The sequence below is a fragment of the Oncorhynchus nerka genome, linkage group LG20 (assembly GCF_034236695.1).
Source record: "Oncorhynchus nerka isolate Pitt River linkage group LG20, Oner_Uvic_2.0, whole genome shotgun sequence".
Classification (NCBI taxonomy): domain Eukaryota; kingdom Metazoa; phylum Chordata; class Actinopteri; order Salmoniformes; family Salmonidae; genus Oncorhynchus; species Oncorhynchus nerka.
The window spans coordinates 39,385,022-39,400,122 of record NC_088415.1 but is presented as its reverse complement, the minus strand read 5'-3'; positions in this window follow the sequence as shown (position 1 = coordinate 39,400,122).

Below are 15,101 nucleotides of genomic sequence, written 5' to 3'. Positions count from 1 at the left end.
AAGACAAATGTGCAAGTAGAGATACAGGGGTGCAAAGGAACAAGGTAAATAAATAAATGCAGTATGGGGATGAGGTGGGTGGGCTATTTACAGATGGGCTATGTACAGGTGCAGTGATCTGTGAGCTGCTCTAACAGCTGGTGCTTAAAGCTAGTGAGGGAGATATGAGTCTCCAGCTTCAGTGATTTTTGCAGTTCGTTCCAGTCATTGGAAGCAGAGAACTGGAAGGAAAGGCGGCCAAAGTAAGAATTGGCTTTGGGGGTGACCAGTGAGATATATCTGCTGGAGTGATATATCTGCTACGGGTGGGTGTTGCTATGGTGACCAGTGAGCTGAGATAAGGTGGGGTTTTACCTAGCAGAGACTTGTAGATGACCTGGAGCCAGTGGGTTTGGCGACGAGTATGAAGCGAGGGCCAGCCAACGACAGTGTACAGGTCGCAGTGGTGGGTAGTATATGGGGCTTTGGTGACAAAATGAATGGCACTGTGATAGACTGCATCCAGTTTGCTGAGTAGAGTGTTGGAGGCTATTTTGTAAATGACATCGTCAAAGTCAAGGATCGGTAGGATGGTCAGTTTTACGAAGGTATGTTTGGCAGCATGAGTGAAGGAAGCTTTGTTGCGAAATACGAAGCCGATTCTAGATTTAATTTTGGATTGGAGATACTTAATGTGAGTCTGGAAGGAGAGTTTACAGTCTAACCAGACACCTAGGTATTTGTAGTTGTCCATATATTCTAAGTCAGAACCGTCCAGAGTAGTGAGGCTGAAATGGAAGGCAGGTGCGGGCAGCGATCGGTTGAAGAGCATGCATTTAGTTTTACTTGTATTTAAGAGCAGTTGGAGGCCACGGAAGGAGAGTTGTATGGCATTGAAGCTCGTCTGGAGGTTAGTTAATACCTGCCTTACAACAGGCCCACAAGCCCTCAGTCCAGCCTCTCTCAGCCTATTGCGGACAGTCTGAGCACTGATGGAGGGATTGTGTGTTCCTGGTGTACCGTTCCACAAGTGCATGTTCATTAATTGTTTATGTTTCACTGAACAAGCTTTGGAAACAGTGTTTAAACCCTTTACAATGAAGATCTTTGAAGTTATTTGGATTTTTACGAATGATCTTTGATAGAAAGGGTCCTGAAAAAGGGAAGTAATTTTTTAGTTTATGTATTTAATTTACTGACAAATAAAATCAATCAATTCATCAATCCAAACTGTGCAGCGGCCAAATGATGAATGGAAAGAAACATCTGTTACAAAATGCCAAAAGGTTTAATGACATTCGGAGATTGTCAAGCCAAGCCTTCTATGTTGGGTAAGCCTACAGGGTAGGGAGGGATGTACACTATATAGACAAGAGTATGTGGACATCCCTTCAAATTAATGGATTCAGCTATTTCAGCCACACCCATTGCTAACAAGTGTATAATATTGAACACACAGCCATGCAATCTACATAGACAAACATTGGCAGTAGAATGGGCTTACTGAAGAGCTCAGTGACTTTCAACATGGCACCGTCATAAGAAGTCACCTTTCCAGCAAATCAGTTCGTCATATTTCTGCCCTGCTAGAGCTGCCTCGGTCAACTATAAGTAATTGTGAAGTAGAATCGTATAGGTGCAACAACGGCTCAACTGCGAAGTGGTAGGTCACACGAGCTCACAGAATGGATACGGCAAGTGCTGAAGCGAGTAGCTCGTAAAAATGGTCTGTTCTCGGTTGCAACACTCACTACCGAGTTCCAAACTGCCCCTAGAAGAAACATCAGCACAAGAACTGTTCGTTAGGAGCTTCATGAAATTATTTTCCATGGACGAGCAGCCGCACACAAGCCTAAGATCACCATACACATTGCCAAGAGTCATCTGGAGTGGTGTAAAACTCGCCACCATTAGACTCTAGAGCAGTGGAAACTCGTTCTCTGGAGTGATGAATCACGCTTCACCATCTGGCAGTCCGACGGACTAATCTGGGTTGGCAGATACCAGGAGAATGCTACCTACCCTAATGCATAGTGCCAACTGTAAAATATAGTGGAGGAGGAACAATGGTCTGGTGCTGTTCTTAATGGTTCGGCTAGGCCCCTTAGTTCCAGTGAAAGGAAATCTTGACGCTACAGCATACAATTACATTCTAGACGATTCTGTACTTCCAACTTTGTGGTAACAGAAGGTTTTTTTTCTGTTTCAGCATGACATTGCCACTGTGCACAAAGCGAGGTCCATAGAGAAATGGTTTGTCGAGATCAGTGTGGAAGAACTTGACTGAATCACCCAACATTAGTGCCGACCTCACTAATGCTCGTGGCTGATTGGAAGCATGTCCCTGCAGCAATGTTCCAATGTCTAGTGGAAAGCCTTCCCAGAAGAGTGGAGGCTGTTATAGCAGCAAAGTGGGGACCAACTCCATATTAATGCCCATGATTTTGGAATGAGATGTTCGACGAGCAGGTGTCCACATACTTTTGGTCATGGTGTGTATTTTATGTTTGTCGAGATTGACATAGTCTATTTATTATGGTGTTGAAAACACAAACCATACTGAAGTGCCCAAAGTCGGTATGCTTTGTTTATTGGTTGTGTGGTGCATTTGACCAGAAACCTGTTGGTGGAAAATTCATTGCATATATTTTATATAATTATAAATATGGCATCAAAATGTTCAAAATCAGATTTCCCCCAAGCTGATCATTATATGCAGCCACCTCTGATTGTAGTGTAATGGAACAGGCAGGGAGAGTGAGCTCGTCTGTGGTGGTCAGCTAACCTTCTGGCCAACAGCCCTGTTTGGCATCGACTGTGCCACCAAAGCATGCTGAAGTAGCAAAGTCGATATCCACATTTATAAACATAGGGTCGCTACAGTTATTGTTATTTGTGGTCGTAAACATTATTGAGTTAATTCTATGAGGGGGGAAGGTGTTCCATTTATATTAGCGCACAAGAGGAGGGTAATGTGAAAATATTGTTTACGTTATGGAGGGGGTGCATTTCTTTTTTATGACACCTTGAGTTAGACCAGCGCCTCTCCCCCAGTACATTTTGAAATGTCCCTTATGATAAGGTAAATAAGGCATTTACTTTGATAGGAATGCACATATGTAAAAAGTAATTATTAGTAAGGAAAACAACAAAAGGCAAACGTTCACATGCTCAGAACAGGTGAGTGATGTCGCACCCAAAACGGCAGGGAATGTTGTACACCTCTTCAACAAAAGAGTCCTGAGAAAACATCTTGTATGATCTCTTGTAAATTACTTTAGGCCCAACCTTTGGTAATTTGGTTATTTCTGTTATTGCCACAATGTTATGGTCACTATGTCATGGGTCCCTCCAGAACGTTCATTACGCACCCCTGGCCCCTATTCCCAGTAATTAGTAATTGTATAAGTGTGCCCTTGGTTTATCAATGCCCTGTCAATTATTGTTACAAAGTCTGTTGCTGCAAGTACCTGTGCTGTGTGTTTTGGCTTTCGCGCCATTGTGGATTGCGCAGATGATTACGGGTCTCGTCCCATGTTTTAATCATTGTGCGCATGTGTTATTTTTTTGAGGTGCTCCTCGCTCTCTTGTTTGGGTTTCTACCCTGTGTTTTGTATAGTGTTTGTTTGGTCTTCGTCCCCGTGCCTTTACACAGCAGGCCGTAATTTGGGTGTAATTAAAAGCCCTATTACGCATTCCTGCGCCTGTCTCCCGAATCATTCATACCAGCATGACACAAGACCACCAAAGGGAACAAAGAGAAGACATGATATTGGATATGATATGAGAGAAGCTATGATAAATACAAGTGGATGTCACAGATCCAACACTATTGGTATGCACTCTAGTTGGTTGAGTGATAACCTGGGTCATATTATAGGCATTAGTCACAGTTAGAAGCTTTGTCTTGAGAGGACAGCTATTTGTTAACCAGTCGATGTTCAGGTCACCCTGAAAATGAGCCTCTCTGTTAACATCACATACACTATCAAGCATTGCACACATATTATCCAAATACTGACTGTTAGCACTTGGTGGCCTATAGCAACACCCCAAAAGAAGGGGCTTTAGATGTGGCAGGTGAACTTGTAACCACGACACTTCAACAACATTTGACATGAGATGCCCATCTAAGCAGGAATATGGCTCTGAACATACACAGCAACACCTCACCATAGGCATTCCGGTCTTTTCGGTAGATGTTATATCCTTATATTGCTACTGCTGTATCATCAAAGGAATTATCTAAGTGCGTTTCAGAGTATATGAATGTTAGCAAGTTATTGATTTTATTGACCTTACTTCTAAGGCTACATATATTCATACCCTTTCCTGGGTAGGTTATCGAAGATAGACATAATATGGAGAAGAAAATAAAAGTAAAATAAAAATATAAACATTGTTTAGCTAATAGTGTCAGTCAATCAGGCACTCGTTAGTGCCAGTTGGTGTGTGTGATGTTGGGCTGAAGCTACTCAATCAATCAATCAATCAATAAATCAATCAAATGTATTTATATAGCCCTTTTTACATCAGCCAATGTCATAAAGTGCTATACAGAAACCCAGCTCAAAACCACAAACAGCAAGTAATGCAGAACTTGTCTGTGTAGACCAATTTGGGTTTCCAATCTCTCCAAAAGAATGTCATGATCGATGGTGTCAAAAGTGGCACTAAGGTCTAGGAGCATGAGGACTGATGCACAGCAATGGTCTGATGCCATTAAAAGGTAATTTACAAACTTCACGAGGTTCGAGAGCAGTTTATTATGTTCAACATAGGAGGGCCAAGTACAGGAAGCAGCTATTTCAGTCATTTAGTTGGAAAGGGTCCAGTACAGTATGCAGCTTGAAGGTTCAGAGGCCATTACTATTTTCATGAATGTGTCTAGAGGATAAAAACACTTGAGTGTCTCCCTTGATCCAAGGTCCTGGCAGTGTTGTGCAGACTCAGGACAACTGAGTTTTGGAGAAATACGCAGATTTAAAGAGGATTCCGTAATTTGCTTTCTAATGATTATGATCTTTTCATCGATGAAGTTCATGAATTTATCACTGCTGAAAGCCATCCTCTCTTGGTGAATGCTTTTTAGTTAGCTTTGCAACAGTATCAAAAATACATTTTGGATTCTTCTTATTCTCCTCAATTAAGTTGGAAAAATAGGATGCTCGAGCAGCAGTGAGGGCTCTTCGATATTGTGTGGTACTATCTTTCCAAGCTTGTCGAGTTCCAGTTTGGTGGGGCGCCACTTCCGTTCCAATTTTCTGAAAGCTTGCTTCAGGGCTCGGGTATTTTCTGTATACCAGGGAGCTAGTTTCTTATGACAAATGTTTTTTGTTTTTAGGGGTGCAACTGCATCTAGGGTATTACGCAAGGTTAAATTTAGTTCCTCAGTTAGGTGGTTAGCCGGTTTTTGTACTCCGATGTCCTTGGGTAGGTGGAGGGAGTCTGGAAGGGCATCTAGGAATCTTTGGGTTGTCCGGGAATTTATAGCACAGCTTTTGATAATCGTTGGTTGGGGTCTAAGCAGATTATTTGTTACGATTGTAAACATAATAAATTGGTGGTCCGATAGTCCAGGATTATGAGGGAAAACATTAAGCTCCACAATATTTATTCCCCGGGACAAAACTAGGTCCAGAGTATGACTGTGGCAGTGAGTAGGTCCGGAGACAAGTTGGACAAAACCCATTGAGTTTATGATGGCTCCGAAAGCCTTTTGGAATGGGTCTGTGGACTTTTCCATGTGAATATTAAAGTCACCAAAAATGTGAATATTATCTGTCATGAGTACAAGGTCCGATAGGAATTCAGGGAACTCAGGGAGGAACGGTGTATACGGCCCAGGAGGCCTGTAAACAGTAGCTATAAAAAGTGATTGAGTAGGCAGCGTAGATTTCATAACTAGAAGCTCAAAAGACAAAATCACATTCATTTATTTTTTGGTAAATTGGAATTTGCTATCTTTAATTTGAACAAAACCCCGCCTTTGCTGGATGCGCGGGGGACATGGTCACTAGTGTAACCAGGAGTAGAGGCCTCATTTAACCTTTTGCGCGTAGAGGGCAGTATTTTCATTTTTGGCTAAAAAACGTACCCATTTGAAACAACCTATTTCTCAGCGCCAGAAACTAGAATATGCATATACTTGTCAGATTAGGATAGAAAACACTCTGAAGTTTCCAAAACTGTAAAAATATTGTCTGTGAGTATAACAGAACTGATATTGCAGGCAAAAACCTGAGGAAAATCCAATCAGGAAGTGCCTCTTATTTTGAAACCTCTCTGTTCTGATGCATGCCTATCCTCCATTTAAAGGGATATCAACCAGATTCCTATTTCTATGGCTTCCCTAAGGTGTCACCAGTCTTCAGACATAGTTTCAGGCTTTTATTTTTAATAATGAGCGTGAAAGATCACATTGTGTAAGTGGATAGGTGGGGGCTCTCAGAGTGAGTTTTGCACTACAGAGTAAAGTGGCCATTCTTTCTCCCGGTGTTATTGAAAAACCTACACACCCGGTTGATATATTATCGAATATATATTTTAAAAAGGACCTGAGGATTGATTATAAAAAACGTTTGACATGTTTCTGTGGACATTATGGATATTATTTGGAATTTTCGTCTGCGTTGTGGTGACCACTCTTTCCTGTGGACTTCTGAACATAACGCATCAAACAAACTGAGGTATTTTGGGTATTATAAAAATAATCTTTATGGAACAAAAGGAACATTTGTTGTGTAACTGGGAGTCTCGTGAGTGAAAATATCCGAAGATCATCAAAGGTAAACGATTAATTTGATTGCTTTTCTGATTTTCGTGACCTAGCTACTTAATGCTTAGTGTACATAATGTTTTGTTATGCTATCGATAAACTTACACAAACGCTTGGATTGCTTTCGCTGTAAAGCATAATTTCAAAGTCTAAGACGACAGGTGGATTAACAAAAGGCTAAACTGTGTTTTGCAATATTGCACTTGTGATTTCATGAATATGAATAATTTTAGTAATATTATTTGACTGTGGCGCTATGCTATTCAGCGGTTGCTGACGAAAATGATCCCGATAACGGGATGGGTAGCGTCAAGAAGTTAACACAGTATATTAATCAGACTTAAGCCATGTTTCAGTCAGGCCAATCACATCAAGATTATGATCAGTGATTAGATGATTGATTATAACTGCCTTGGAAGTGGGGGATCTAACAATAAGTAGCCCTATTTTGAGATGTGCGATATCACAATCTCTTTAAATAATGACAGGAATGGAGGAGGTCTTTATTCCAGTGAGATTGCAAAGGCGAACACCGCCATGTTCAGTTTTGCCCAACCTAGATCAATCACAGACACGGTCTCAATGGGGATAGCTGAGCTGACTCCACTAAGCTGGCAGGCTGGCTATCTGCTTGCTGCCTGCACCCTATCTCGTTGTGGAGCTAGAGGAGTTAGAGGCTTGTCTATGTTCATAGATAAGATGAGAGCACCCCTCCAGTGAGGATGGAGGCCCTCACTCCTCAGCAGGCCATGCTTGGTCCTGTTTCTGGGTGAGTCCCAGAAAGAGGGCCAATTAGCTACTGTCCCAGAAGCATGACTCTCTCACTCCTCCCAGGCTTCTGGGAGAGAGGGTGGGCAATGGGATTGTCATAGCGGATGTAAGCAATGTGCCCACACTCTCTGCCAGCTTTCATAGCTGGGATAAGTTATTTCCCCCTCTGGTGCACAGATTCAGAGAATTACTTCTTAAGGAAGATGTTGGTTTCTTTCAAGTTCTTGGCTCTCTCCAGAACAGCCATCTAATCCTTGAACCTTAGGAATTTGAGCAATATCAGCCTGGGTCTGTCACCTGGGATGGTTATAGGTTTTCCAGACCTGTGGATGCACTCCACCTCAATCTTCCTATCTGCAGCTTTTCAGTGATCCCTTTCCTCACTTTCTCCTCAGACTCCGCCCAGGTCCACCACAATGTTATTCCTCTTGGATTGTCCCAGATAGTCTGTTTTCCCTGTCATCTGTGCTGATGTCATCTCGCGTGGACTTCCAGTTGGTTGTCATCTTGCTGAAAGTCTCTTTCAGGACATCCACCTCTCCCTGGGAGAACTGCAAGCTCTTCTTAAAGGCCTGGACCTCTCTGGTCAGATCATCCATTATTTTGTAAGTTGAGTCCACCAGTATTTGGACAAAGCTCTTGAAGCTACTTTCCTGTTGCTGTAACAATTGCTTATAGACATTTTTTTGTTGATTTGGTAGTGAGCAGAAAACAAGAGAGAGCTCCCTAAGCCTATTTCCCTAATCATGAATGTATCATAAAGTCTATTATGTGGACAATTAATATAATGCCACCCAGGGTACCCCCAAGGAAATTTAAATGGTGAAGCTCTGGAGAATGGAGAGAAATATTGATGTAGAAAAGCTGTGGGCACGATGAGTCATGCAGGGGGATTTGTGTGACATGTCTTCTAGCAAAGAGGGGTTTTTGGGTCCAAATCCTACTATTGGTTTGTACAGTTCTGACAAGGAGGGTAGTGAGAGAGGTAAGAGCAAGTTGAAGGATATGAATAACTATCCCTTAGATACATATTCCTTGAGACACTGTTCTCTGCTGTAAGAAGTGAGAAAGAAGTGAGAATCACAACCATGATAACCATGATAAACCTTGTAATATTTAGCCTACAGTGTAGCCTACTACAGTAAAATAATCACATTGTCTGAGCTGGATTTGTGTGATTAATAAAAACAGAACAGTCCTATTCCAATTCAACAGTCATCCTGCTGGTTCAGCGCTGGTTGCCAACAGAAAATGGTTAGCGTACTTTCAGGATGTGGTTATGTTGGAATTATCCACTTCCCGCATAAACAAAGCCAAGTCTACTATTTTATGGAAATTAGCTGCCTTAAAAATATAAAAAAATAGTATGTAGGTGTGCTTTCCTGATGGTGGTACATGGTAAATAATATTTACATTTTATTGTGGTGCTTGTTTATTGTTATTATTTGTTTGTATGTTTTGGTAGCCTAGTGGTTCGAGCTTTGGGCCAGTAACCAAAAGGTTGCTGGGTCGAATGACAAGGTAAAAATCTGTCATTCTGCCACTGAGCAAGGCAGTTTAACCCACTGTTAACCCACTGCCGAAGACATGGATGTCGGTTTTAAGGCAGACCCCCCTGATTCAGAGGGCTTGGGTTAAATCCGGAAAACACATTTCAGTGGAAGGCATTAAGTTGTACAACTGACTAGGTATCACCCTTTCCCTTTAAGTACTTTATATTGTGTGTTGACCAAGGTTGGGGATGGGATGGGGTTGCCAGGGGTATGTTTGGAAGTGGGTTGGGGGGTGGGGAGGGGGAGGGGGTGTATTGCCTTAGATGTGACCCAATAAAAACAATTGGTCACAAAAGAACAGTGATCCTGCACATTGGAAGCCATCCCACTATGATCTCAGAAGACAATGCGGAGATCATTCGTAACTCACAATGAATCCAGGCCCTTCGTGAGGTCTGACATTGTAAATGGCTGGCTATCACGGCTGTTCCTGGCTGCTCAGTCGCTATAGACACAGTTTGTTCCAGTTATATTAAAAGACACCGGTATACTTTATCTTGATGGAAAGCTTGTGACCATCATACTGTAGCTCTCACATGTGAGACGTACTGTATGGTTGAATCCCAAATGGCACCCTATTCCCTTTATAGCACACTACTTTTGACCAGGGCCCATAAGGAAACAGTATGAACAGAATATGACAACAACACTAACAGACTGTCCTCAATGCAGGCTGAATCCTAATTTTCAAATGGCAAATCTCCCATAGACATCATGCATGATTCATGAGAAGAGTTCTATCCGCATTTCTCAAGTTAGGATTTGATCTTAAATAGTAAATGCATTCAGGCTCCACTACAGCTACAGAACGAGAGGTTCATATTTACTCTCTTATTTGATATCTTACAAAAGACTGCAAATTATTACCACTGTTATCAAATTATTTTCAAGTGCCACATACAGTCTGTCACTTCATAATTATGCATTTACTCACTGCCTTCCTGAAGACAAACAATGTATACAAAACGCTTCAGTTTGGTTTTAGACCCCATCATAGCACTGAGACTGCACTCGGGAAGGTGGTAAATGATCTTTTAATGGTGTCAAACCAAGGCTCTGCATCTGTTCTTGTGCTCCTAGACCTTAGTGCCACTTTTGGAAACCCAAATTGGTCTACACAGACAAGTTCTGGCCTGGTTTAGATCTTATCTGTTGGAAAGATATCAGTTTGTCTCTGTGGATGGTTTGTCCCTTGAGTTAATTTTTCAGATGTGTTTTCACAACGAAATGTTGTCTGTTTAGTACATTGGTATGACTGTGAGCATATACTGAGGTATCTAGATTACTAGAAAACACTTTAGAATCGGCTGTGGAATCTTTAGAATTGGCTGTATTTTTATGAGGAGGTATGGGCAAGATATAGCTTGGAGACATTTCCACATTTTGGTGTGTTACCGCCTGAATATAAAATTGACATTTTGTGTCACTGGCCTACACAATACCCTATAATGTCAAAGTGGAATTATGTTTTTACAAATGTTTACAAATGAATAAAACATTAAAGCTGAAATGTCTTGAATCATTAAGTATTCAACCCCTGTCACGCCCTGGCCTTAGTTATCTTTGTTTTCTTTATTATTTTGGTTAGGTCAGGGTGTGACGAGGGTGGTATGTGTGTTTTATCTTGTCAAGGTTTATTTGTACATCTATGGGGTTTTGGTTGGTCTAGGTTAATGTAGGTCTATGGTGGCCTGAATTGGTTCCCAATCAGAGGCAGCTGTTTATCGTTGTCTCTAATTGGGGATCCTATTTAGGTTGCCATTTTCCATTTTTGTTTTGTGGGTTATTGTCTATGTGTAATATAGCTTCACGTTTGTTTTGTTCAGTGTTCGTTCTTCCATTAAAAGAAGATGTACGCTTATCACACTGCGCCTTGATCTCCTCACTATGATGAACGTGAGAGAATAACCCGCAAAACCAGGACCAAGCAGCGTGAAAAGGAGGAACCATGCTTTATGGCAAGCCTAAATAAGTTCATCTCTGTACCCCACACATTCAGATAATTGTAAGGTCGAGCAGTTCATTTCAAACACAAATCAAATACAACAGGTGTAGACCTTTCCGTGAAATTTACTTACAAGCCCTTAACCAACAATACAGTTCAAGAAATAGAATTAATAAAATATTTACTAAAGTAAAATATTTACTATACTAAAGTAATAAAACTCGAATCAATCAAAAGTAACAAATTACATGTATATAACAAATAACAATAATGAGGCTGTATACAGGGGGTACCGGTACTGAGTCAATGTACAGGTTAGTCGAGGTAATATGTAAAGTGACTATGCATAGATAATAAACAGTGAGTAGCAGCAGTGTAAAAACAAAGGAATGTAAATAGTAATTTGATTAGGTTAGTTGTTCAGCAGTCTTATGGCATGGGCGTTGAAGCTGATGAGGAGCCTTTGGGTCCTAGACTTGGTGCTCCGGTACCGCTTGCCATGCGGTAGCAGAGAACAGCCTAGTATATAGGTCCTGGATGGTGCAGCTGTATAACATTTTGAGGATCTGGGGACCCATGCAAAATCTTTTCAGTCCCCTGAGGGGGAAAAGTTGTTGTCGTGCCCTCTTCACAACTGTCTTGCTGTGTTTGGACCATGATAGTTTGTTGGTGATGTGGACACCAAGGAACTTAACTCTCGACCTGCTACACTTCAGTCCAGTCGATTTTAATGGGGGCCTGTTCAGCCCTCTTTTTCCTATAGTTCACGATCAACTCCTTTGTCTTGCTCACATTGAGAGAGAGGTTGTTGTCCTGGCACCACAGTGCCAGGTCTCTGACATCCTCCCTATAGGCTGTCTCATCGTTATCGGTGATCCATCCTACCACTGTTGTGTAGTCAGCAAACACTAGCGTCCCACCTCGACAACAGCCAGTGAAATTGCAGGGCGCCAAATTCAAAACAACAGAAATCCCATAACTAAAATTCCTCAAACATACAAGTATTATCCACCGTTTTAAAGAAACTTCTTGTAAATCCAACCACAGTGTCCAATTTCAAAAAGGCTTCACTGTGAAAGCACACCATGTGATTATGTTAGGTCAGCACCTAGTCACAGAAAACCATACAGCCATTTTTCCAGCCAAAGAGAGGAGTCACAAAAAGCAGAAATAGAGATAAAATGAATCACTAACCTTTGATGATCTTCATCAGATGGCACTCATAGGACTTCATTTTTTGTTCGATAAAGTTCATATTTACAGTATTTCGAAAAATCTCAGTTTACATTGGCCAGAAATGCATTGGTCAGAAATGCATTGTCTCAAACAAACATCCGGTGAAAGTGCAGAGAGCCACATCAAATGACAGAAATACTCATCATAAACATTGATAAATGATACAAGTGTTAAACATACGAATAAAGATAAACTTCTCCTTAATGCAACCGCTGTGTCAGATTTCAAAAAGGCTTTACGGAGAAAGCACACTTTGCGATTATGTTAAGTCTGCACCTAGCCACAGAAACTCATACAGCCATTTTCCAGCCAAGGAGAGTGTCACAAAAGTCAGAAATGGCATTAAAATTAATCACTTACCTTTGATGATCTTCATCTGGTGGCACTCCCAGGTCTCCATGTTAGACAAATGTTTGTTTTGTTCGATAATGTCCCTCTTTATGACCAAAAACCTCCTTTTTGTTTACGCGTTTTGTCCAGTAATCCAAAAGGCGCGTGCACTAAGTCCAGACGAAAAGTTTTTAAAAAGTACAATAAAAGTTAGTAGAAACATGCCAAACAACGTTTAAAATCAATCCTCCGGTTGTTTTTGTCATAAATAATAAATAATATTTCAACCAGACAAAAGCTTCGTCAATAGAAAAAGGAGAAACAAGAAAGGCGCGTTTGCGATCAGGCGCATGGCTGATGAATGAAAATTTCCACTGGCCACTGATTGAAAGTGGTGTATCTCCCTCATTTTTCAGAGTAAAAGCCTGAAACAATGTCTAAAGACTGGCCACATGTAGAGGAAACCATAGAGACCGTGAACTGGGTCCTAAGGCTTTGTATGGTGGATAGGCTTTCAATGGAAAAACAGCCTTTGAAAATAATAGTACTTCCTGGTGGGATTTTCCTCAGGTTTTTGCCTGCCATATCAGTTCTGTTATACTCACAGACATTATTTTAGGTTTTGGAAACCTTAGAGTGTTTTCTATCCAAATCTACTAATTAGATGCATATCCTATCTTCTGGGCCTGAGTGGCAGGTAGTTTAAGTTGGGCACACTTTTCATCCAAAATTCAGAATGCTGCCCCCTACCCTAGTGAAGTTAACAATGAATTTTTAAAATTGTATTTATTTTTTTACCTTTTATTTAACCAGGTAGGCTAGATGAGAACAAGTTCTCATTTGCAACTGCGACCTGGCCAAGATAAAGCGTAGCAATTCGACACATACAACAACACAGAGTTCCACATGGAATAAACAAAACATACAGTCAAAAATACAGTAGAACAAAAGAAAACAAAAAGTCTATATACAGTGAGTGCAAATTAGGTAAGTTAAGGAAATAAATAGGCCATGGTGGCGAAGTAATTACAATATAGCAATTAAACACTGAAATGGTAGATCGGCAGAAGATGAATGTGCAGGTAGAGATACTGGGGTGCAAAGGAGCAAAATAAATAAATAAATACCAGTATGGGGATGAGGTAGGTAGATAGATCGATGGGCTGTTTACAGATGGGCTATGTACAGGTGAAGTGATCTGTAAGCTGCTCTGACAGCTGGTGCTTTAAGCTAGTGAGGGAGATGAGTCTCCACCTTCAGAGATTTTTGCAATTGGTTCCAGTCATGGGCAGCAGAGAACTGGATGGAAAGACAACCAAAGGAGGAATTGGCTTTGGGGGTGACCAGTGAGATATACCTGCTGGAACGCGTGCTACGAGTGGGTGGTGTTGAACGCTGAACTGTAGTCAATGAATAGCATTCTCATATAGGTGTTCCTTTTGTCCAGGTGGGAAAGGGCAGTGTGGAGTGCTATTGAGATTGCGTCATCTGTGGATCTGTTGTTGTGGTAAGCGAATTGGAGTTTTGGGGTCAACTGCCAAAGCCACAACGAAATAACTAAATGTATGCATGGAGAGAGGGGTCTCTTGCTGAATGGGGAAACAATGGCTTTATGCCACAGCTGAGCTTTCACAGGTGTGCCCCATCAGCACTGACGACCCTCTCAGCTCCGCCCACCTCTCCTACTCCGCCCACCAATCTCCTGCAGGAAATAAACACAGCAAAACCCAGTAGACAGAGCAGGGAGGGGCCATCACACTTTGTAGTCCGTAATAGTTTTCCATCCCTGCCACATCCGGCTAGCATCAGAGCCGGTGTAGTAGGATTCAATCTTAGTCTTGTATTGACGCTTTGACTGTTTGATGGTTTGTTAGAGGGCATAGCAGATTACTGTCCCCCTCCTTGAAAGCGGAAGCTCTAGCCTTTATCTCGGTGTGGATGTTTCCTGTAATCCATGGCTTCTGATTGGGAAATGTAGGTACGGTCACTGTAGGGACGACGTCATCTATCTACTTATTGATGAAGTCGGGGACTGAGCTGGTATACTCTTCAATGCCATTGGATGAATCCCGGAACATATTCCAGTCTGTGCTAGAAAACAGTCCTGTAGCTTAGCATCTGCGTCATCTGACGACTTCCGTATTGAGTGAGTCACTGGTACTTCCTGCTTTAGTTTTTGCTTGTAAGCAGGAGTCAGGAGGATAGAATTGTGATCAGATTTGTCACATGGAGGGGGAGAGAGAGCTTGGTATGTGTCTCTGTGTGTCGATTAAAGGTGGTCTACAGTTTTTTTCCCCTCTGGTTGCACATGACATGCTGTTGGAAATTAGGAAAAAAGATTTAAGTTTGCCTGCATTAAAGTTCCTGGCCACTAAGATCTCCACTTCTGGATGAGCATTTTTTTGTTTGCTTATGGCTTTATACAGCTCGTTTAGTGCGCTCTTAGTGTGGTCAGCTCGTTGAGTTCGGCCAGCATCGGTTTGTGGTGGTAAATAGATGGCCACGAATA